Consider the following 25,801-nt stretch of genomic DNA (forward strand, 5'->3'; position numbering starts at 1 on the left):
TGGGGCAATTCAGACAAAAATCTCTAAGGTGACTGTAGCTAGATTATTATAAACTTTTGATCTACCTATTAAAGCATTAACAAAACCCATAGGGATAAAAGATGAATTTTAAATGTTACATTAATTTTTGCTCATGTTAATCTCCTTTCATATTCGTTCCAAGTGGATAGCATTTTAATTAAATTATAGCTTATTAAATCATAATTGGAAGCCGCTCGGGACCCAAAATTAAATTCCTGTACAAAAATGAAGATTGATTATTGCATCGAAACTCAAAGTTGCCTGTAGATGCTTTGCTGAATATATTTCCCAATGTGAACAGTACTGAGTAAGATGCTTGAACCTCTGCCCTTTTAATCTGCTTAGTTTTTCTCGTGGGCACTCCAGCATAAAACATAAACTCAGTAGTTTTACTTTCTACAGGCAATCAGGAGACCTTTCTGAACCTACCCGTAGCTAGCAAGGGGATCCTTGACTTTGCTTTTGAAGCCTGGTCTTTGTTGGATTAAGGCCGTCCATTGCTTTCTGCCAGTATGTAGACTGAAGGCACTGACAGGGCTTAAGCTTCTCCACCATCGTCTCACCCTCTGTATGGCAGGGCTATGTGGGATGATGATAAAACACCTGAGCCCATCTAAGCCATGTCTTTACTGCAGCTTCCACCTGCACTGAAAATTCCCCAGGTTTCATCATTCTCCTCTTAACTGCTCTTTTCTTTGCCCTGCCCATAGATACAGTAGCAGTAGTATAAATCAGGGGAGGTGACTGGGACAGGAGCCCAGGGCACCATCCTTGAGGGAGGAAGAGGTACAAAAATAGCTGCTGCTGCAGCTGGTTGCAATGCTGCTGCCTGCAGCTCAGCAGCCAGTGCTGTCCTGTGTGTTGCCACTGCCCAGGGTGCAAAGAGATCCGGTTGTGCTTCCACATGCATATGTGTGTCAGAACATCTTCAACAGCAAGTGCCTGAAAACCCCTGAGCACCAATCTTCATCTTTTCCCACTGTCTCTTGGGTTAAGAGCTACACTGAGGAATCAGAAGGACTTTACTTGATTGTCGCACTCACGGTGCTCTGGCGAGGTGCCGGAGAACTGGAAAAGGGCCGATGTGGTCCCCATTTTCAGAAAAGGGAGGAAGGAAAACCCAGGAAACTACCGACGCATTAGTCTTACCTCGATCCTGGGGAAGCTCTTGGAGAAAATTATCCAAGAGCACATCTGCGAGGGGCCAGTAGGGGAGGTTATGCTTAGGGGCAACCAACACGGGTTCATTCGAGGCAGGTCCTGTCAGATCAACTTGGTGGCCTTCTACAACCAGGTCATAAAATCCTTGGACACAGGTGTCACAGTGGACGTAGTCTTGCTGGGCTTTAGGAAGGCCTTCGACACTGTCTCTCACCCCATTCTCATTACGAAGTTAGGCAACTGTGGTGTCAATGCCTACACAGTCGCAAATTGGCTGGAGGGCCGCACCCAGAGAGTGGTGGTGGACAGGTCATTTTTGACCTGGAGGGATGTGGGCAGTGGGGTCCCTCAGGGCTCGGTCCTCGGGCCTGCACTGTTCAACATCATCAGTGACTTGGACAAGGGGGTGAAAAGCACCTTGTTCAAATTCATGGATGACACTAAGATATGGGGAGAAGTGGGGATGCTGGAGGAGAGGGACAGGCTGCAACTAGATCTGGACATGCTACAGGGGTGGGAGGATGAGAACAGGCTGGGATTCAACACTGACAAGTGCAAGGTGCTGCACATGGGGAGGAACAACCAGCACCGTACCTACAGGCTGGGGAACTCCCTTCTTGACAGCGCAGAGGCAGAAAAGGATCTTGGAGTCATCGTTGATGCCAAAATGAACATGGGCCGACAGTGTGGGGATGTGGTTAGGAAGGCCAACCGCACCTTGTCATGCATCCACAGATGCATCTCGAGCAGGTCCAAGGAGGTGATCCTCCCCCTCTGTGCGGCACTGGTCAGGTCACAGCTGGAGTACTGCGTCCAGTTCTGGGCGCCACACTTCAGGAGGGATGTGGACAACATGGAGAGGGTCCAGAGAAGGGCCATTGGCATGATCGGGGGCAGCGGGGCAGGCCCTACAAGGAGCGGCTGCAGGACCTGAACCTGTTCAGCCTCCACAAGAGAAGGCTGAGGGGGGATCTGGTGGCCTGTTACAAACTGGCCAGGGGGGACCAGCAGGCAATGGGAGAGTCCCTGTTCCCCTGAGCACTACTGGGAGTAACGAGGAATAACGGCCATAAGTTGACAGAGAGTAGATTTAGGCCAGATATCAGGCAGCGCTACTTCACAGTCAGGGCGGCTAGGATCTGGAACCAACTTCCAAGGGAAGTGGTGCTGGCTCCTACCCTGGGGGCCTTCAGAAGGAGGCTAGATAGACACCTTGCCGAGGTCGTTTGACCCCAGTACTCTTTCCTGCCATGGCAGGGGGTCGGACTTGATGATCTGCTCAGGTCCCTTCCGACCCTGCTAACTATGAAACTATGGAGAAACTCCATTGAAATTAATGGGAGCACAGCTTTGCACTGTATAAATCAGAGTCCCGCCTTGGGATGGATTTACTTTACCCATTCTTAAAGAATTAGACCCATTCTTAAGATCGCTAATAGCCGGAGCAGTGCAGAGGGGGCAGCTCTGGTTACAAACGATGAGTGGAGAATTCCCCTCTTGCAAAGGAAAACTCTGCTGGCAAAGGCAGCTCATATACCAGCTGCCCCTCCTCATCAAAGCATAGGTGGAAAGCCTGTGAGGCAAAAATCTAGCATAGTAAAGCCCTTCTGCACTTATTCTCCACTGACCTAAGTTGGTGTAACCCTTATGTTACTCTGACCGATGTTGGATCTGGACTTGTTCACAGAGAGCTGTAACTGCCCCCTCCCCATTATGCCCCTTAGCAGAGTAGTAATTGGCACAGTCATTGCAGTCTTTTCCTAAAAGATCCTACACCCTGTGCTAAGCAGAGCTCCTACGCAAGGGAGAATGAAGGTCAGAGGGTGCCCGTCACCTGTCTGTGATGAGACCAGAATCAGGAGCTGCTAGCATTTGCGTAGCCCTCTGACATGGGGACTGCAGTGTGTATGCTCGGATTCTGAATGGTGTGTGAAAATCCTCAGAGTTAAGGCGGGCAGATTTACAAATCTAATAGAGCAAGCAATAACATTTAAAAGCTATAAGTACCGGAAAATCAATTAAGACCTCAGGCTAAACACTCCTCTATTTTGCTGCCCCACAGCCCCAGTGACTCATGGGCTGCACAGAACTAAGCAGGGGCTCTTGTTTGTTCTATCTCTTACCCTGAGATTTTTCTAAACAGATGGAAAAATGCATTGATTTTTCTGACCCTCGGATTTCCCACTGATCCATCAAATTTGTTCTCCCTTCTTTGGGAGACAACGGAAACCTCCCATAGTACACATAGCCCGTTGTACAGTGTATCCTGTGCTGCACATCTGTGCTTCGGGGGACCCCAAAATATTATTTCCTGCCCCCTGGTGCAATTAGACAGTGTCCTGAAGCATGAGATTAGATTGCCCCTTAAATGAGCACATAACTACAAATATTGTTATGAGCAATAAGGAAATCACCAGCCTGTTTTAAAACCAGCCACTTTATTTGGTTCTGATCTGTTGCAGCAATGAAGGCCTTTTATTGATTCTCTACTGGACCAGCCATTAATTCCACCAAGTGTGGGATAGCATAAAGAGACTGGGTTAATCACTTTTCACTGCACCCATCTGAGCTGTAAACATGACAGAGGTAGGCTGAGCCCCTGAGAGACCCACTTCTCTACCACTCTGGGGCCTGGGCAGACCTGTGCAAGGTAGGTAGGAAAGGTTCATAAGCTACAATGGTAGTATTTCACCTTCACTTTACCCCTATGTAAATGACTGTGCAGGGAGCACGGCAGGGGTGTATCAGGCCTATTTTTTCCATGGTTTGGTTTGATTCAGTTCCAGGGCCCTGATTTGGACTATTCTCTAGTCAAGAAAGATCCTTGGGGAATTGGTGGTGCTCCATGGATTTTGAGGAGATACTTCAGATTACACCAGCTGAGGATGTTGCCCCTGGGAAGAGTACTTTGCAGGTCACATGGACTTAGCAAGAAGTAGCAAAAACCCTCAGTGTCTTTTCCCCTCTCCACGCCCAAGCAGGGGAGGTAGAAGTGGTAACCTCTTAGAAGGTACTGCCCAGTGCCCCAGGCTGTGGTTTCATTGCTTCTGGCCTCTCTGAGTGAAAGCCATGGCTTTTCTGCATGCTAACAGGCCCTTCCCCCTGCAGTGCCAGTGACTCCTCTTTCCAAAGATCTGTGCTTGCTGTTGTGCAGGTGGAAGGAAGATATAGCTTGCTTATTCATATCAGGTCCTTTCTGGAGACCTATGACATAAAATATTGAAGCCCCTGCCAAGCCACTGTCCAGACAGCAGCCAGACTGACTTCCCAGTGATGAGACTGGGTTAGGAGTTCAGGTCTGTGGCCCATGAAGTATTAACGCAAAGTTGGCTCTCTTGCTGGAATGGCTCTCTGGCATCAACCACAGAGCCTCGGACAAGCTATAAATACCAGGAAAGCTCCCCATTGAGATTTTCTTCCCCTGAAGTGAGTTTTCAGTGCATTTCACCTTGAAATGGGATGAATAACTATACTTCTTGGAGGCATTTGTGGGATGGAGGCTTGATTTAATGTGGAAGGGTGAGTCTAGAAACAGGAAGCTTATTACACAACTGCTCTCCCTAGTCATTAGGAAAGCAGACTTCCTCTCCCCGGGGACGGTACAGATACCAGAGCTGAGACCTTGTCCTCCTCCAGGGGAGGGGGTGGTAGACCCAGGATGTCACAGTCCCCCACCAGACCCCAGGATGGGAGCCTGCAACACACAGATCCTTGTCACAAGATAGTCACGCCGGCACTGGCTGATCCATTGCAGGATTTAACCCCAAGGAAAGCTGGAGCTGGCGATGGCAGGGGAACGCACTGAATGTCAGCACTTAAAGGCTGCAAATCCCCCTGGTTAGATGTTAGATGCAGTTAGGAAGCATGGGCCTGTGGGAGGTTGTGGCTGTGGCACACTGCACTATCTTGCTTTTCAGTAATTAGCGGTGTCATTAATTAATAATCTCTGGCATCTACAAGGCACCCTCTCCCTGAGAGGCATCATGGCTCTGTACTACTGATTATTAGGTTATTCTACAGAGAGCACAATAATTGTAACACCACTAAACAGAAACAGGATCCCTGCCTGGAAGGCAGAATAATCCAATTCTTTTTAGCAGAGCTTGCCTGACAGGCGGTCTTCCCGCTGGGAGAGCGCCAGTGGGGTTGGCATGGTTGCAGGTGGCTTATTAAGAGAGCTGGACTCTGGAGACTGAGAGGACCTAGAGAATGGGCTGAGTAGTCCTGAAGGTGGATCCCCTGCAGGAGTGATGCCTGAGAAGGTTACATTTTGGTGAATGGACAGGTAATGCTTGTGTTCAGAGGGCCAAACCTCAGGAAATGGGTGAGATTTGACTCCAGGCAGCAAGTGGACCGTATGCATGAGGAGCTTGGGAAAGGGCTTTTGCCATCCAGTCAATCCCTCAAATTTGTCAGGAGGGAGCAGGACCAAGATCCTTGATCACTGAATGCTGGGAAGGTCAGACCAGTGTTAGCCACCAGAGACAAGCTTCCTGTTTTAAAACTAGCTGGGGAAGGCCTGTGTGAACTGAAATCACAGTGCAGGGTAGTTAGCTCTTATGTATGCATTTTCCTCATACCTTTGACTGCGGTGCAGACGTGCCCGAAGATAACACGTCTGCATTTCGCCATATGCTATGGCGCCGTGCTTTAGTACTTCCTTTTGGAAGTACTAATGCACGGCTCAGTACAGGCAGTTACTGCACTGTGCAAGCGGCGCACGCTTAGATTTCGCCGCTACATCACCGCAGTGGCGTGCTATACCCCGGGAGTGTGCTGCTATGGCGACATAGCTGACGATCACGTGTAGACGCACATGATCACTATGTCACTGTAGTGCTCCATACAGTGATGTAATGCATCATTATGTTGCCATAGGGCAACATGTAGACATATCCACTAAGTATCTATTGAGTGCCAGAGACCTGTGCCACCATTGGCAAACCCTTGTGATCCCTCTGCAAAGAAACTACTGCTGTTTTCCAGGTAGAGAAATAGGCGCAGAACGATGCAGTAGCTGACCCAAGGCAAGAGGTGGGGCTGGGAGAGACTGGTTCTAGGACTAGAGGGCTTAGGGCTGGTCTCTGCTGTAGAGAGGACACTGGCCTGGGATCTAGCTAGGATGCCGTGGTTTTCCAACCCCGTTAGGAAGTGTCCACGGCCAAGGTAGCACTGAGGCCAGATTCTGCCTGGTCAAAGTTTTATTGCCCAGGGACCTGACACAGCCACATCTAAGGTGCAAAGCAGCCCTAACTCTCACAGAGAAAACACTGGACTCTGTAGGCCTTGGTGGGTTAAAAGAAGTCATTCATTTATCCACCCAGAGTTCCCATGCTGGTGCTGTTGAACAAGGCAGAGACTAGTCTCTTGCACTGAGCTCAGTCATTTGGCAGTGCTTCTGTCTATGCCACGGGGTTGCAATCAACAGATCTGTCCATGCTAGCAGGGGCTCTTCTTACAGTTTCTCAGGTCTTGGAGCATCTGGAGCACATGCTTACTCATCCAGTGCTTCTGGTGGAGATGACCAGTCGAGGCATGCTCCATGAATCTAGTGCCAGCTTGATCACAACTGCTTTCCTTCTGGCTCACGCTGATGTCACTGAGAGTAGGATCTTGCCTTGTGTGTGTTAACAGTTTAAGCTCCCAGGCAGCTGGATTTTCCTTCCCTTTAGAGCAATGATTCTCAGCTGGGATGCCGCAGCACCCCAGGGTGCTCCGAGAGCCTTGTAAAGACGCCACAATGCTTGGCCCCTGTACAAGGAGGGAAGCACGCTGCTCACTCCTTCCCCTGCCTACCCCAGAGTCCTGTAGACAAGAGACATCTGTGGCTGTCCCCTCCCACCCTCTTGGCAGCCTTTTGATTTGAGCAGTGAATTCTGCCACAGGCAGATTGACGTGCAGAACTGGGGCTGCGGAGCTGCACTCTTCAGCCAGCTTGTCCCCCACCCCTCACACACTCCAAGGGCCTGCAGGAGAGGCTGCGGATGCAGGTGGCCGGTCCGAGGAAACATCTCAAACTGTTTGGTTCAACAGCTATTAATAGATCTATCATCCCTTAATTTGTCTAGTCCCTTTCTGAACCTGGCTGCACTGTCTGTGTTTACCATTTCCTATGACAATAGAGTCTACCAGTTAACTAGGAATTGCTTGAAAAATAGTCATTTCTCTTGTTATTTTTAAACCTATTTCCTACTAGTTTCAGTGAGTGCCCCCCTAGCTCTAGTCGTCTGGGACTTGGTGAACAACAACAATGCCTGGTTCACTTGGTCCACACCCTTCATGATTTTATGGACCACTATCATATCCCCCTTCAATCTTCTCCTTTCTGAACTGAAGAGTCCTAGCTTTTTTAGTCTTTCCTGATGTGGCAACTGCTGCACACCCGTGATCATTCTTCTCAGTCCACAGAGAAAACCTTCCCTCCAATCCTATGGCAATGCAGTTTTTTAGAAGCCTTTGGTGAGGGACCTTGTCAAAAGTTTCTTATGGTCATATTAAGGTTTCCTTTCCATTTAACCATCATTGGTTTTCCTATTTAAAATACCCAAAAGTAAAGGGATGTAGAAGCTCAGCAGGGTTCATTTTTGGTGATTCAGGTATCAGGTCCTGAATCAGCCCTTTGAAGTACCCAAAATCTGTTTGTTTTCCCACTGAATTGGGTGGCTGTAGTTTTTCTGATTTCTCATTTAATGTGGAAGCTGAAAGAAACACCTTTTCAATCATTTCTGAGCAGGTCTTTTTTAATTCTACCCTGGGGGTCCATGATGTTCAGCACGACCAGTTGTTTTAATTCCCACTGACCTCCCTGCTTTTCAGATTCAGAACAGAACAATAGGACCATGTTGCACATTGCACCTAAGATGTGTTAACTGCATTTAAAATGTGAGCATCTGCATGTTCAGCTAGTAAAATGTATGCTAAGTGTAATCATATGACAAAGTTAGGACTTTTCACACAAGGAATATCTCCAGATCATATTAAATAACGCATGTTCGGCTATGGTCAGACTGCTCCCTGGAGGTAATAAGGGTTCCAGACTAGTGCAGTGTGGGTGTTGGGATCAACAATCAGCTGTTTGCCAGCCTGAGCCCCTGCGCCTCGTGGGGGCCGGTTCAACACTGCCAGGGACAGAGACTGGACTTGCCCTGTGGATCCAGCAGGAGTCGGAGTCTCATCCTCTCCCGGCTCCCTCCCTCCACTCCCTGCCAGCAGCAGAGCCCTGGCTCGCCCCTGCATGCCAGAGGCAGGCGCTCTTGGGCTGGGCAGTACTGGGCACTGGGCTCCAGATGCAAGGGTCACACATCCCCACAAGTGGATGTGAGCTGCAGTGCTTGGGTCAGTGCCACGGGAGTGTTGGGGGTGGCGCACAAGTGGCTTCAACCTTGTGCAGTGGGGCTGAGATTGTAATGAACATTACTGTGCACCTGTTCAGAACATGTTCTGAATAAAACATGTACTGCGTGCCCCTTGCGACAAATCCCACAGATTCCTAGGCCTCCTTGCATCAGATAACAAAGGGGGCAGTAGAAAAGCGAAGGGATCAAGGGCCCCATTTGCTGCTGGTACTGACTTAATGACTGTTAAGGTGCTCTGTAGCTGGAAGTTAGTGGAGCTGTACCAGGAGCATCAGGGAGAAAGGCAGAGAGAGCAGGGAGGTGAATCCAAGGCAGCAGTAATTGTGTCACAGAGCCCAGGCTGGGACAGTGAAGTCAGTCAGTGACCATTTGCAACAGATGCAGCAGAACTTCAACTCTTCCCTTTCACTCCATAGAACAAATGTCATGATCATGAGAAGACCTTAGAAAAGCCAAAGGGCAGCTTTAGTGACCCTCACACCTTAACCTTCAAAACACTGGAGCTTTCCAGACTCCTCTATATGAGTTCTGGGACGGTTGATATGCTTTGTAGATTATGAGTGCAGTCAGCAAAGCCAGTACATAAAGATCTGTATCTCCTATACTGTGCTGGCCATGCTAGGGGCCAGCAGCATGCTAAACTTCTGCATGTCACTGTCAATGGGTGCTTTTCCCAAGCACTTTGCAAGGCAAATGAAGAAACTGAGGCACAGAATGATGCAGGGACTTGATCAAAGTCCCACTGCGTGTCAGTGTGAGATCCAGGACTAGCACTAACGCAACACTGCACTGGCTTCAAAAGCCTCATTGGTGCCTGAACCAGTGATGTGTCAACTAGTGTGCACCTCTAAGGAGAAAATGGAAAGAGGCTGAGGTCCAGGAGAGGAGATAACACAGGAAAATGACTGGCGCATGACAGTACTTGAGGATGTGGGGGAGCTTTGTTACCACCTGTGTGGGAAGAGTCATGAAGCCAGCCTGTTTCATCAGATGTGGAGTCAGGTCCAGCTCTCACACTGAGATGCACCAGGAGGAAGTCAGTGCAGATACAGTTGGGCAGGGCTGGTGCAAGAGAAATGAGTCTCCAGCCTCACAAGTCATACGTGAAACTCCTGACATTGGTGCTCCCCTCTGTCCTGTCTGACCTGAATGCCGAGCATCAAACCTGAGCTTTAATTCTTCCCACTGGGAGCAAGTAACATATAGCCACCAGATGGGACCATGGCTTCCCTGACTGGCAAGGCAAAGCGTGTGAAGGTGATCAGATGGAGAGAGCCTGGACTGCAGCCGATGCCCTTTCCCTTGGTTCTCAGCCTAAGAAGCAGGACTCCTGCAAGCACCATCCTAGCCCTTCTGTATAGCTAGTCTGAGGCTAAAATGTCAGATTACTCCTGGGACAAAGCCTTTTATTCTGGGATCCTACAAATGTACAAGCCCATTGTCCTACTTTAAGTCCTTGTGAAGTATTGAAATAAGATTTTCCCTTCTTCCCTTTCCACAATTGGGGCTAATTGGAGTTAATTGCCATTCAAGCTACACTGTATACAAGACTGTCCTATGCCCATTTTAATGCAAGTTAAGGCCCAGGAAAATCAGACCTGGGATAAACTGGAGGTTTGTTTTTAGCCTTAAGGAACAGAAATAGCTGTGTGATTTCCTGGCTGTTGTGGGCTGGCAGTTCTGAGGAGCCATTTGCATTAAATTAGTTTAATTAAATTGGATATATACTTAATTAGCTCTGTGGCCCCCTGCTGCTCTCCTGGCTGTAGTGGAGTGTTGATCAAAGGCAGATGGAGCACACTGGGATGGCCATCCTAAGGAGGCAAGAGCAGCAGAAGCCAGCTCACAGGTCGGGATCAGAACGAGTAGGTGGAGTTAGAGATAGCAGTGCCCAGTCTGCCTTCTCCAGAACAGGCAAGCGATAGTGCACGCTCAGCCCACTGGGTCTGGCCATGCAGACAGGTTCCTTACAGCTAACCCTTTGGATAAGTGATGCTGTAACTGCTGTGGCCCAGCGCTTTCAGTCATGCCAATCTCTCCCTCTAAGAGTAGGATGTATCCCAACCCAGGGGCCCATGCAGCAGCTCTGTGCCTGCAGGTAGTGGGGTGCAGAGACTAGTCTGCAGCCAGTTTGAGTCAGTGCCAGGTTCTTCCAGTTCCTGTACCCCACCACTCCATGTATGCTTTCTCTGGGGTCTCCTCCAGCCCAGTATGTAGCAGTGTGCTGTCTGTCACAGTGCCCCATGCCTAGGGAGCTGCAGTGTTGCTTGCAGATGTTGTTCTGGCTCCAGAAACCCTCTTTTTAAAGCTTGGCAGCATTTTATTTATGCACAAACACCTACACCCGGTCTGCCTGTGCAGCTGGCACTGCGTGTGGCGTACACAGGAGATCCCACCCAGATGTGGAGCCCTCACTGCACAGGCCAGCTGGACAGGCAGGAGGAGCTGGCCTCTCCACCTCCCCGCAGCTCTGCTTGGCATAACCCTGGTAGGAAATCCTGCCCCTGGATCCTGCTGCCAGCTCCCATTTGGTTGGAGAAGGAATTGTCCATTCCAGATGGAACTGGCCAGGCTGTAGGAGCGGGCATGTGCTGTCACTGTAGGGACACAGCCGCAGGCTAGTGACAGTGCCAGGAGTAGCCTAGTTGCAAAGTGCCTGTGAACTACAGTGCATAAAAAGTGGCCTCAGCTCATGAGTGGTAGATTTCTTTATCTCTAAAGAGGTGAAATTGGAGAAGCCACTGAGGATGATGGAAGGAGACCCCTTTTGAGCCCATGGGTTGCTCATGTTGCCCCTGCCTGCACTGTACAGCCATTGTGCCCATACTCATAAAGGAGCTGGGATAGGTCTGTGCATTGGAGAGATTTCTTGCCATCTGGCGTGTGGATCAGTTTTGCTGAGAGAGCAGGTCTCTCTGTAGCATGCAACTGTGGGCAACAAGAGAGCTAGGAGCCTTCCAGATGGGCTTCTCCCAGCCATCCGCTCCCCTGGCTCTGGCTTAGGGGAACTCTCCTGGGCCAACTTGTTCAAGCCTCTGCAAAACCAGTGACTGAACCTAGTAGCACGTGTTCAGTGACACTGTGCAATCTTGCCTTGCCTTCTGTAGCTGTCCTGGAGGGTTGGTCTAGCTGATTAAGACATACAGCAAGTCACAAGCTGCAAAACTGGGGTCCTGCACCAGGTTCTGGGGGCTTAGAGCTGGAAAAGGGTATTTTGTGCCTCATATGTAATCAAAGAGACAGATTCTTACTCATGGGGAGTAAGAAACTCCTTGCTCCAGGGATGATCATCATTTTCCCTGACTCTCAGAGTCAAGTGCTCCTCTGTGTGAGTAAGAGTATGGGAATCTGGTAGTAAGTTAGCACTGTGTAGTAGTGTAGTGCTGCAGCAGTGATTTTGTACTTTATGAAAATGGTGCCATGACTTGTGGGGGAGACAGCTTCATCCCCGTAAAATATGGGCCTCTCTGAGGACATGAATATTTTATTCTTCTCTGATGTGAGCTCTAGGGGCTCCAGCAGAGACTGAGTCCCTGTTGTACAGGATGTTGCACTTACAGAGAGAAAGAGCCAGGCCCTACCTTAAATAGCTTACAAGCTAAACAGAGAAGGCAGGTGGGGAAGCTGAGGCACAGAGAGGGGAAGTTATGTTCCCAAGATCACACAGTGGGTCAGTAACAAAGCTGGGAACAAAACCCAGATCTTCTGACCTCCAGTCCAGGCTGATGGCTGATTGTGCTAGAATAAGAATAAGAAGATTCTCGCATGGAAGATTGTGGGCTCGGCTGCTCGACCGTTCAGTGGGTGGGAAATTAGTTTCATGGTAGGACCCAGAGAGGTCTCATGAATGGATCTGTGTCATCCTGGCATGAAGTGGCCAGTGGTGTCCTTCAGGGGTCCGTGCTTGGACCACTGCTTTTCAACATCTTTATCAAAGATTTGGATAGGGGGGTGAAAAGCTCACTGGCCAAGTTTGCAGACAACACCAAGTTATAGGGCAGTGTGGTCACTCCAGATAACAGGATGCTGATACAGGTGGACCTGGACAGGCTTAGACCAGAACCAGATGAAGTTTAATACTTCCAAGTGTAAGGTGCTCCATCTGGGGCCAAACAACCCTCAACATACATGTAGGCTCAGTGGTGACAGCTTGACTTGCACCATGGCTGAAAGGGACCTAGGGGTAATGGCTGACCTTCATATGAATATGAGCTGTCAGTACAATGCGGTGGTCAGCAGGGCAAACAACATGCTGGCATGCATCCACCCATGCATCTCGTGTAAAACTAAGGAAGTGATGCTCCCGCTGTACTCAGCCCTGGTGAGACTGCAGTTGGAGTACTGCATCCAGTTCTGGGTGCCGCGCTTCAGTAAGGATGTGGAAAAGCTTGAGAGGGTCCAGAAAAGAGCCACCCATATGACCAGGGACTTGCAAGGGAAGCCATACGAGGAAAGGCTGAGGGACCTGGGCCTCTTTAGCCTAAAGAAGAGCAGGTTGAGAGGGGACTTGATAGCAGCTTACCGCTATATCAGAGGAGTGCATCAGGAGCTTGGTGAACAACTGTTCACTAGGGCACTCCCGGGGAAGACCAGGACCAATGGATACAAACTCCCGGAAGACCGCTTTGGGTTAATACCAGAAAAAACTCCTTCACAGTCAGGTTGACCAGACTGTGGAATAAACTCCCTCCAGGGGTGGTACAGTCACCTACCCTGGAGGTTTTCAAGAGGAGACTGGACAGTCACCTTGCTGGGGTCACCTGACCCCAGTTGTCTTCCTGCCTAGAGTGGAGGGGCTGGACCCGATGATCTGCAAGGTCCCTTCCAGCCCCTGGCAATCTATGAATCTATGCAAGAGAGGCTCTATAACGTGGCAGATTGGAACAAGCCAGTGATGGTTGGAGCCCTGCCTCATTGCTCTTTGAGTCTTCGGGGGTTTTGGTGTTGTTTTTATATATAAGGCAATGAGGAACTAGACCATGCTGGATTACCACTGCTCAGGGGAAGATTTACTGGGTTTGTTGCAGTTCTGTGAATTGGCTCTGAGTGGAGCCCAGCTGCAGGAGGGAGGGGAGTGAACACTGCACTGCAAATGGCTCATCAAGCATGTACCCAGAATGGACTGACATTTGTGAGCTGAGGCATCATTCCTTGTACCTGAGGACGGCATCATTGATGTTAGCAGGAGAACTTTATTAATGCTGAATAGCATCCCTGGGAGTGTGACAGGAAAGCAGGGCAAGACTGATGAGGGCTCCAGCTTTTGCATATAGTGTAGCACCTGGCTCTGCTCTCACCTGCCCAGCAGCCAGGCCTGCAGGAGAGAAAGCGACCTTGCAACCCTGGAAAGCTCTGGCCTCTGCCACATTCCTGTCTCACCAGCTGCTGTGTAGCGATGCCTTTCTGACTTAAAGCATTTGAAGCACAAATGTGAAGCCAGCCATTGGAGGGGAGGTTCGCAAAGCTGTCTGGCTGTTGGAGCAGGCCCCTGCTCTTGGCCACCAACTTTGCATATCACTTCCTGCTGTTTTAAATCTGTGTACCCAGCAGTGCCCCAGGGAAGAGGGGAGGGGTGGGGAGCAGCACTGCACTACTCTCTTGGAGTCTCTGCAAGGAAAGGCTCTGAGGATGGGCAAGTGCCGTCTGGGGTGGAGCTGAGTGTGTCCCCAGCCCTGGCTAATGGAAGGGTCTGAGCACCCTGCTCCACTGCAGCCACTCCTCCTTTGCCTGGGGCGGGGTGTGGCCAAGCCACCCTGTACGGCTCTTGAAGACCGAAAATAGCTCTCAAAGTGCCTCCTAGCTAGTCCTGGTGAATGTGGCCAAGCTTCACCTTCAGCATGGTTTCTAGTGCTTTGCTCTGGCTAGCTTCAGAAGTGAAGGGGCTTTACCAATTTTCTTGGGAGACTGCTCGGTAGCCCCTGTCCTGCCACGGAGCAATGCAGTGAGCTGGCGGTACAGCAGAGTCTTTGCTCTGGACCAGGAGGGTTAGAGCCTTTGCCAGGGCTGTGAGAACTGGATTCAATTCCTTACTCAGCCACCAACTTCCTGTATGCTGTTGGGCATGTTACGTAGCCTCTCTCTGTGCCTCTGCTCCCCATTTGCAAAACGGTAATAACGGCATTGCTGTGCCTCACAGGTGTGTGAAGCACTCATGTGCTTGGCTCATGGGGCCTCACAGGGTAGAAAGAACTGCAAGTATGTTCAGGTTCACAACCGTGCATTTATTACTGCATGCACCCCTCCAGGGCAAGCACAATGTGCTGAGGTGTGTAAGAAATATCCATCCAGCACACTTGGTTCAATCAGGCGTTTACTTAGTGGCCCGAGGAAAAGTGAACAAGAGTGTCATAGTTTCTAGGGTCAGAAGGGACCTGAATAGATCATCGAGTCCGACCCCCTGCCATGGCAGGAAAGAGTACTAGGGTCAAACAACCCCAGCAAGGTGTACATCCAGCCTCCTCTTAAAGACCCCCAGGGTAGGAGCCTGCACCACTTCGCTTGGAAGTTGGTTCCAGACCCTAGCCGCCCTGACTGTGAAGTCGCGCCTCCTGATTTCTAACCTAAATCTACCCTCTGCCAGCTTGTGACCGTTATTCCTGGTCACTCCTGGTGGTGCTCAGGGGAACAGGGACTTCCCCAGTGCCTGCTGATCCCCCCCGACTAGTTTGTAACAGGCCACTAGATCCCGCCTCAGCCTTCTCTTGTGGAGGCCGAACAGGTTCAGGTCCCGTAGCCTCTCCCCGCAGGACCTGCCCTGCTTGTTGTTGAGTTGTTGAGAGAAAGTTGTTTAAGTCCTGGAGATCACAGAGTGAATTGTAATGACTCAGGTCTCAGCATTGGGGAGGGAAAGAGTTGAAGTAGATCAGCACTGTTTTCTCTGCCAGACTGAGCCGTCTTTGAACCATGTTAAGTATGGGCAGTGTAGTCAGATCCTGCCACAGTGTAACTTTTCAGAGAGGAAACCGCACTTTTGTCTAGGTCCAGCAGGCCAGAGTGTGTTAAGGGCATGAGCCACTCTCTCTAACCACCATCTGCCCTTTGGTAAGACAAATGAGAGGGATATCCCAGATCTGACAGCCAGATAGAAGCCCTGGGATCATCTCCCCGACCTCTGTGTAATCTCATCCAATGGTGTGTGCAGCTGTCCCAGTAAATGGTGGTTCTGGCATGTTCTTCTAAATGCACATTTCTCATGCCAGGCTCTAAATACACATCCAGGTGTGACCGGGACTCGAGCTTTCTGCAGGGTCAGCCCGCTGGCACTTATTTGAGCCAAGCTCCCAGGACTATTTTAATTTGTCATTTAAAAATGAAAATCAAACACCCAGGGAGAGGAGAGGGTTTCTTTGAGGGATCAGGTTGGCTATGCCCTGTCTATCCCCATCCATGGTGTCAGTGTTACACAGCAGTGCCGTGGCGTGCAATAAGCACTTCCCTGTTGAGCAGGATTATGTTGGAGGAGACTTGACCTTCCTCTCTGCAACCATAAAAGATTCATTCGTCTCATCTGGTGCATTTATAGATCTGGGATGGGCAAGAAGAGACTTGGGTCCATATCAGGAGCATTCTGTACCTACTGCACGGTGGCCTATGGGTCCCATAAAGAACTTGGCCGTTGGTAAGTTCAGTACATTAGAGCAGCTCATCATCCACTTGAATTCACACCGTTGAGCCAAAGAAGATGAAAATATACTAGGGGGATCAAGAAGATATAACTTGTTCCCAGGTAGCCTTTTGTCTCCTGGGCCAAGCAGACCGCAACGCAGCAAAGAATCTTGTCCCTGGTCTTTGTTCCTCAGATTTCTGTAAAAGGGAGTGACAGGGCCCTTATGCGTCTTTTGGGGGCCTACAGCAAAAGGCATTATACAGACATGAAATATTTTTATTATTTACCTGATAAGCTGCTTTCCAGTTGCCCTCCAGCTGCACACTAGGAGGCTGTTGTTTGAGATTGACATTGCGAGCTATACAGGAAACGTGGGTTGAGATTTATGTCCATGTATCAGCCTGGTGCCTTCCCATGTAGCAGCAGGTAGCCTGCATGTCTTTGAGATCTGCTCGCAAGCTTGCTGCTGCCCTCAAGAAAAACTTGGTTATGGTGCAGCCCTCCTTCCTGCAGAACCCAGAAGGGCAAGGGCAGCCACAGAAAGGAAGGGTAATTTGGGAGGAGATAGCTTGGCTTCCTCCAAAAGCTCCTGCACGGAGGGAGATTGATGAAGAGGACTGATGTAGGCCCCAAATGGGGAAGCTCAGTATTCACAGAACAAGTTATAAAGCCCCACGAGATGTGGGCCACCAGGGAGATGATGGAGGACAACCTCCATCCCACTGCACTCTCCCTGGTTTTGAACACGTCCCTCTTCCTCCATGTGCCTTTCCTCTCTGTTCCCTCTCATTGTGTCCCTCTCCTAAGTCATTGAATTACTCTGAGCAGGCACTTGTCAGAGATTTAAAAAGGTCTAGTAACCAAGATGTCATCCTCCAGCCCCTGCCGCTTCCCAGATAGAAATTAGAGATAATGACAGTGAGTGGCAGGAAGGGCTTGTTGCTGATGCCCGAGGATGTAGGGGGGCAGTCAGGAGGGCCAAGGCAGAGTTGGAGATAGGACTAGCTTCCTGGATTAAGGACAATAAGAAGTCCTTCTTCAAATACATAGGGGGTAAAAAGAGGGTCCCGGGTAATGTGGGGCCCCTGCAGGACACGATGGGCAACTTAGTCATCACGCCAGATGACAAAGCTAACATATTTAACGATTTCTTTGCCTCTGTCTTCCTAAGTAGGGACCAGTTCAGCCACCTCCCTGCTGGGCCCCCCTCGGGCCCCGAGAGAGACAGGCCTGGGCCAGGGGTTAGCGAGGAGTTAGTTAGGGTACTTCTGGAGAGGCTGGACGTGTTCAAGTCCACTGGTCCGGACGATCTTCACCCTAGGGTTCTACAGGAACTGGCCGAGGTCATTGCGGGACCCCGGCGCGGCTCTATGAGCACTCGTGGTGCTCTGGTGAGGTGCTGGAGGACTGGAAGAGGGCCAGTGTGGTCCCTATCTTCAAAAAGGGAAAAAAAGAGGACCCGGGAAATTACAGGCCAGTTAGTCTTACCTCAATCCCGGGTAAGCGCTTTGAAAAAATTATCCTGGCACACATCCAGGAGGGCCTTGTGGGGGAATGCATGCTCAGGGGCAACCAACATGGGTTCATCAGTGGCAGGTCTTGTCAGACCAACCTGGTGGCCTTTTACGATCAGGTCACCAAATCATTAGACGCAGGGTTGCTGTGGATGTAGTCTTTCTGGACTTCCGGAAGGCTTTCGACACTGTCTCTCACCCTGTCCTCATCAAAAAGCTGGGAGACTGTGGTGTCGATGCCCACACGGTCAAATGGGTCGCCAACTGGTTGGAGGGCCGCACCCAGAGGGTGGTGGTGGATGGGTTCTTCTCGACCTGGAAGGATGTGGGCAGTGGGGTTCCGCAGGGCTCGGTCCTCGGGCCCGCACTGTTCAACATCTTCATCAGTGACTTGGATGACGGTAGAACAGGGGTAGAAAGCACCCTGTTCAAGTTTGCTGATGACACTAAGATGTGGGGGGATGTGGGTGCACTAGAAGGGTGCAATAGGCTACAAGCTGACCTTGACAGGTTGCAACGGTGGGCGGATGAGAATAGGATGGGGTTTAGCACTGATAAGTGCAAGGTGTTGCACATGGGGAGGAAGAACCGGCACCACACTTACAGGTTGGGGAACTCCCCTCTTGCCAGCACGGAGACGGAAAAGGATCTTGCAGTCGTCATTGACTCCACGATGAACATGGGCCGGCAGTGTGGGGAGGCAGTCAAGAAGGCCAACCGTACCCTGTCATGCATCCACAGATGCATCTCGAGCAGGTCCAGGGAGGTGATCCTCCCCCTCTATGCGGCACTGGTCAGGCCGCAGCTGGAGTACTGCGTCCAGTTCTGGGCGCCACACTTCAAGAGGGACGTGGACAATATGGAAAGAGTTCAGAGGAGGGCCACTCGTATGATCAGGGGTCAGCAGGGCAGGCCTTATGAGGAGAGGCTACGGGACCTGAACCTGTTTAGCCTCCACAAGAGAAGGTTAAGGGGGGACCTTGTGGCCTGCTACAAACTGGTCAGGGGGGATCAGCAGGTATTGGGGGAGTCCCTGTTCCCCCGTGCGCTGCCAGGAGTGACCAGGAATAACGGTCACAAGCTGGCGGAGGGTAGGTTTAGATTACATATTAGGAGGCGCTACTTCACAGTCAGGGCGGCTAGGGCCTGGAACCAGCTTCCAGGGGAAGTGGTGCAGGCTCCTAGCCTGGGGATTTTTAAAAGGAAGTTAGATGAGCACCTTGCCGGGGTCATCTGACCCCGGTGCTCTTTCCTGCTAAGGCTGGGGGTCGGACTAGATGATCTACCTAGGTCCCTTCCGACTCTAGCTACTATGAAACTATGAAACTTTCAGTTGGAGCAGAGCTGACAGTGTTCCAGCTTTCCAGGGCTGGTGCCTGCTGCTGGGATTTTGCAGCTCAGCCCCCATGTCTCAGGCAGATGGTATGGAAGTGTGTGCGTGTGTCCAGGCAGAGGGGGTTGGCAGCAAGGCTGTGGGAATGGGAGAGAGGGAGCAGGAGCCATCTCCCTGCATGCTTGGATGACCTTCTGGTGGGAACTTATTAAAGACCCCTTCAAAATGATGTGAAATAAAGAGTAGGCTCCACTGGCTGGTTGAAGGCAAAGTGACAGCTGAGTCCTCTCATTAACAGCCTCTTCATCAGCTGCTGGAAAGAATTTATACCTGCTGCTCAGAAAGGACGAAGAGCAGGGCCAAGCACAGTAACTTAGGTGTCGTGACAACAGGAGTGGAGTGCCTCAGTGGGCTAGAGCAGTTTTTGGAGAATGGACTGGGCCGGGATGCATGCCCTTGTTTCACTTTGCACACCCAAATGCCAGTGCTCCAGCATTTTAACTGCCACTTGGGGCATTTAAGGCATCACAGTTTGTGTTGCTACCCTGTGTACAGTGTGCAGGCATGGTGCTGAACCATAGGCTGCACGCCAACCAGAAAGGTACACGGCTCTTGTGTGCTCATTGTTGCTGCGAGTCCCGAAATTCTGCCTGGCACAAGCTAGGAGGAAGAAAGCATTTAATGTGTTTTAATTCAGATTACCGAGTGGTTCGGGCACTCGCTCAGGAGACCCAGGTTTTAGGTCACCCTCACCCATCAAGGGTATGAGCCTACATCTCTCCATCTTCTCAGTACAGTGGAAGGTTGGAGGCATAAAAGATGATGTACGGCCTTGGAAACATGAAGAAAAGATCTGAGCGTGACATGAGATGATCAGATGTTGTGCTTTCCATGTCACATCATCAGGATCCCTCACTTCTTCCAGGCAATTCATCCTTTGCTCTGCAACAAACAGTTACAAACCTTCAGAAAGAGCACAATCCTCCCCCTTTCCCTGCCTCACAGGCACAGCTGCACTAGCACATCAGGCTCAGAACAGCTTCCCTTCTCAGTCTTTTGGAGCCTTCAGGGCTACACCAGTGTTTTCAGGCGCAGGGCTTGGCCCACGTAGGCTGTGTCCTCTTGGCTTCCTGAACATGCTCTCCTGCGCTGCTGTTTAGCCTCATCATTATTTAGATTCTGGTGAATCTGGTCCTGTGGGGATCCTGACATTTGTATGTGGATCCCCTACGTTGTCCTGCTGTTTGGTTCCTATGAAGGGCACAAGACATTCTTGTTTTCTCTGAACATGTGTCCCCTGTCCTGGTGTTGTGCATTGGGACTGGGAGAGGAGGAAAGAGATTCCTTTGGTGAGAATAGATGCAAAGAGTCCTGAGATCTGGGCTACCTTCCTGAATCTGTTGTTGACTTTCTGTAAGATCTTGGCATGGTAGTAACTAGAGCTCAGCTAAGCAAAGCTTCAGTGACGTTTCGTCAGCAGGCTGAGCTTCCTACAGCAAAGCCCTACCTGTGTGGTGGGGTTTGAAGTCCTGCTTGAAGAAGAAGTGCCGTCAGGAAGTCCTGGGCTAGGAAGGAGCTCAGTCAGGGGAATGGCTAGCTGCTGAGAAAGGAGGGGTCAAACCTAAGGAGATAGCCTGTGGGTCACTGTTCTGCAAGAACAAGATTTTGGGGGGCTGTCCCAGAGGGCCTAGAGACTCCAGCCCTTGGTTTGTATTGATATTTATTTGTTGGAGTGTTTTTGGAGTGGGAAAAGATCTGGGCCTCATGCCTGTGAAAGAAAAAGAGAAAAATCTGGCCAGGCAGGGCAGTCAGACGGTGCTGTGCAGGACAGCAATTGCTGGGACTCTGCTTGCCGTGGTGGAGTTTGGGGAAAGGTGATACTGAGAGGGGCAAGGACCAGCCGTGGCCTGGGCGGAGGGCTGAGTCACAGAAAGGATCGCAGCCTGCCAGGTAGGACCTCCAGTCAGCCTTGAGTGCTGGATGTGGGCATGTACCTGAGATGCCCCATGGGCTGCGTTGGATGGTGTGATGCTTTTGCACCCCAGCAAGAACTCCTCGTTCTCACTCTCGAATTCAGACCTTTCAAATTTCACTCGTATTCTTTTTGCAGTGTTGGTATCCAGGGGTCCCAGCCAGCATTAGCCACACTGCGCTAGCTGCCATTCAAAGCCCTGGAGAGTTTATAACACTCAGCCTCATGGGATGCTGGTCAGTGGCCCCTAGAGACGTGAGTGATGGCTGGAAAGACGCATTTCACTAGCTTTCCCTTTCCCTGGTGTGATCCAGGATCAATGGGCTTCCCTGAAACTAGCACAGGAAGCAGTGGATGGCAGTGAGGCAAGGAGTGTCTGTTCACAGGGGGTAGCAAAGTCCAAGAGCTTAGTCTGAGCACTGAGTTACTAGCTCATAGCCTTTGCAAATAAATTCAAGGACCTGTTCTCTCCCGCCTTGCATTGCCTTTTGTAGTTTGGGTAGAGCCACGCTGTATGTATGCATGGTTACAGCTCTTACGGCATCCCACATCTTCCCCTGAGGCATTCTGCTTCTTTTCTTCTTATTCCCTTTCTCCTGCCCCAAGCCTTTCCTACTCAACTTTTCGGAGCTTTTGGCACACTTGGTGGATGCTGTGCCACCTTATGATCTGTGGGAAGATTTAGCAAGTTGCCTTGTCAATAGCTAAGCGGTTTCAGCTTGTGACCATTCTTTTCTAACCAGGCCCAGGCTTTTTCCATCCCTTCTTCCTCCAGGGGCAAATTCCTTCATGCAAATGCATGAAAGTAAAGCCCCAGTTATTTTCTCAGTTTCCCAGCAGAGCTTTCTTCATCACTTCATTTTTGTGCATGCCGTTTTCACTTCGTTCGAAGTGAGGATATTTATCTACTTTCCAGAGGAGTACTTGGCTCAGTGAAGCCCTGTGAAAACTTCGAGTTTTCATAGGAATAAGAATACTGTTTTCATAGGAATACTGTGAATTAACTTAAAGGGGATGTCTCATTATTTGTTGTGACACTGTGAAACTTGATTGCTGCTTCTCTCTCCCATATTCCTCAAATTGGTACCCCATGCCCTGACTCCCTTCATCACACACTTGTGCAGTGACTGGCTAGACAAGGGATGCCTTTTTTTCTGAAGTAAGCGGGACTTACAAGGTGCAGTAGCTGCAATTTGCCTTTCTGCACAAGGTCTTGTGTGAATATCTGCCATAGGCAAAAATGGGATCTGCAGTCAATCAGCACCTCTGCAAAGTAGGCCACTTATTTAGATAACTAAATATGCGTTTACATGTCTTTAACACCAGGGACCTAAGTCTGAAAATAGTGGACTCAGTGACTTGCCTGAAGTTTCACTGAAATAGAGCTGTGCTCTGCTAATGCCAGGCCCCATATATTTACTGTAAGGCCATCCTTCCATGCAGTAGTGACCCTACATGTATACTCCATTTCTGTCTTGCCGGGACACTTCTGCAGGGCAGGGAGCTGCATCACAGGGAGAGCTGATTGTTTCCAGTCCAGCACCCCATCAAATGGGGAATTTTCCTCTGTTTCGGTTCAGATGCAGAACGGTAAAGCAGGTAACACACGTCACTCTTCTAGAGAACTCGATGTTTGATCATTTTTTACTTGTTGATTGCCTTTAATCTAACAGAAAATCCATTCAGACTGAAATGGGGGGGAAATACAGCACACTGCATGTCCAAATAGGCCCATCCCATGTACAGTCTGTTTTGGTTAGATGGAGCCCCAGGCCTCTGTGTTTAGGACCCTGCTAAAAAAAGCAGTGCAGCATTTCCTTCCAGTTCTTCAGAGATGTGCGAGCCTGGCCCTTTCAGCTGGTGATTTGGAGTTAATGCCCGCAGGCTGGATCAGATCTCTGTGCATGGCTGTGAATATGAATCTCTTCCAGCCAGACACTCTTGCTGTTGCCATTAACTCCCATGTGCAGGTAAGACTGTCAAGTATTCAGAGCAGCTCATGTTTGAGCCAACCATGGCACCATCATAATAATGCCAGGGGGCTATTTGGGAAGGCTGCCTGACAGTGGACTCTGAATTGAGTTCATGCTTCCCTTTTCACCTGGCAGGGAGCCCTGCCCTCATGCAACCTGCTTTAGGAAGCAGCAAGACTTTCCCAAATGGCTGTAAGCATCTTTGTCCCCTGTAGCAAATGCCCATAAAGAAGCCATGATGCCATGTGTGCAAACCTGTGCTGCATCTCCGGATGCAAAGCAGATTCAACATATATATTTCTGTAAGACCCCATGCCTTCAGGAAATGCTAATAAAACACAGAGCATCTGTAAGAGACTGTGGTGGTTTCGGGAGGAATTACTTTTTTTTTAGGAATCTGTTTCTAATATAAGTCTAAAGAGATTTAATTGGGTGTAACTCCCGTAAAGACAGGGGTTATTCCCCTGGCCCACAGAGTAAACCCGGTTGTCTCAATTCAGTATGCTGTCCTGGTAGCGCCTCTGTAGTATATCTGACCAGGAGCCCTCCCTGGAAAAGGATCCTTTCCATTTGCTCTAAGCTCCTTTATGGTTTCTGTGCAGTACCTTGAAAGCTATTAAAAGGTCACAATGGCTTTCTGTGCTCCTCTTTGAAACCATCAGGGCTGCTGTGGTGTCTCAATGAGAGCTTGGTCCATTCCATTTAAAGAACGGCTTTTGACCCTCACACAAAGCTCAAGCTATTAGGCACTATTTATATCACAGCATATCTGGGCTGTGGGCAGAAGGAATTGGAGCGCTCGAGCACACATTCCCCGAGGGAGCGAGAAGGTCCTTTCTATGGCACAGGAGCACAAGTGCTTACATTGTGCTTGGCATTGTCAAGGCGCACACCAAAGAGGGGTGACTTAGCCCTCACTACCACAGCAAGAAAGACAAATAGCGCTACCCCCAGATTGTTGGCCAGGACAGCGAGGCACCTTGAGCCGCCTGTGCCTCACTTTCCTCAACGATAAGCAGGGGAATAAAAGCCCTCTACCACCCTGAGGGTTGGGGCTGGCAGATGAAGCTCAATTCAGCTCATTAATGCTTGTGAAGTGCTTTGCTCTCCTGGAAAGAAAGTGCTGTTTGAATTTTCTCTTTGCTTTTGGACCCCCTAAAGCACCATGCTGACACAGGGAGCTGTGTGGCCCTGTGTCTCTCTCAGCCGTGTCTGGAGGAGTGTGAGATTACAATCTGAATATTGTCAGGATAACGGATTCATTTTGTGCCCTCTTCATTTCTCATTACAATCCCTGTCAAAAGAACGAGGGGCAGAATGTAGCAGATAATGAAAGCCAGGATGTATCGGCTAATAAAATGCCAAGATTGCTCATTCTAATGACAAAACATCATAACAGGGAGGGAGATGGCCCCAAATTAGTCCACTCGCATGTCAATTGAGAAATTATAATAGGTGCTGGGAGGAAATGTTACAAAATACACAACCGTGCCCAGACTGCAACGGGACCCGGCATTGGGGGTGTAGCTGGGACTCCATCCATTGTCCCAAATCTGGGAGCATTTGGCTTCAAGCATTGGTTCTACCTGAGCTGGGACTACGATAGTATCCCAGTAGCACGCAGGGACCCAAAATGTGTCCAGAGCCAGTATTGTGCTAGGGGAGCTGCAGAGAGGGTTGAGGAATGTGAGCTGAGCTGCATGCAGGTGCTAGGGCTGGAAGAGCTGCTCTTGGAGGTTATCGGTGTGGGGCACGGGGAGGCCTGGGTAAAGGTCCAAGATGAGAGTCACAGCAGTTGCCGCAGGACAGGACCAAAATGTACTGTCAGAGCTCCCTGGGACTGGAATAACAACAGCAGCAGCAGGAATGTAGGAGTTCTGGACTGAAATAGCAGGGCAGGCAGCAGGTCAACGCAGAGAGGCAGCAGCAGATAGATGGGGGAGCAGTAGCATTACTAGGTCTGGGGGAAGAGGTTGGGGGGCAAAAAATAGCAGCTGCTCTACTGCTGCCCCAGTCTGCATTGTCCAAGGGGCAGAAATGTCCAGTTATGCCTTTGGATGGGAGGAGAATTCACCCAGCAGCTCTGTTTATCGACAGCCTTCTGGAGGAGTATGGTTCAGCTCCTGCACCTCTGCAATACAAAAAATAGCACAAATCGAAGTGCAGAATCCTAAAATGTGTATCAGTTGTTTCAGTCATCTGGATTAATGCGGATAAAACACATGAATTCCTGTCTGGGGTGAGCACATGCGTGTGTGCACATGCGCACGCACAGAATCCTACTTCACCCGTGTGTAGTGTGGGTGGCCATCTAGTTCAGTTACCTGCTGTATTTGTGCTGTCGAACCTTCCCAGGTGAGGAGCATGGAGCCCCTGGGGAGGAGTGGGGCGCTGCATTGAAAACGAGCTGCCCAGGTACCGATCAATTCTTTACTATAGGTTGAATTTGCTGTGCAAGTAAAGGATGAGGACAGTTACTTTGGCCGAATGCAGCCCATGGGGTAATGATAAGGCCTTATGCTTAGTACTGATTTGTGAGCCTGGAGACTTCAAGTCCCAGCAGGAAATGCACCATCCTGATCCAAATGGCATTGTTACATGTCATTTCTTTCTGCTTCCCTGAATCTTTCCATCCTGCCATATCAGGCAAAGACTCGGAGGTGTAACAGGGCAGTTCTAAACCCTGGACAGGGCCAGCACACGAGGCAGCGGCTGCCCTATTAGTTTTGCTGCTGCCCCATTCACCCCTTCTTCCCCCTTAGCTACACTACTGCTTCATTTTCTCTAAAACAGCTCATGTCACTTTGCTGACAAAGCTGTGCTTCTCCCCAGAAACAGCTGCATTTCTCCTGTGGTGGAGAAATAC

General features: G+C 50.1%; 1 protein-coding gene across 1 annotated transcript in view; it reads left to right on the forward strand.

The window, feature by feature from the left end:
- The window catches only part of USP43 (ubiquitin specific peptidase 43), a 195,554-nt gene that overhangs the window by 152,165 nt on the left and 17,588 nt on the right, over positions 1-25,801 (forward strand). The window lies entirely within an intron of this gene.

The sequence above is a fragment of the Crocodylus siamensis genome, chromosome 8 (assembly GCF_052110815.1).
Source record: "Crocodylus siamensis isolate JL-2025a chromosome 8, ASM5211081v1, whole genome shotgun sequence".
NCBI classification, from domain to species: domain Eukaryota; kingdom Metazoa; phylum Chordata; order Crocodylia; family Crocodylidae; genus Crocodylus; species Crocodylus siamensis.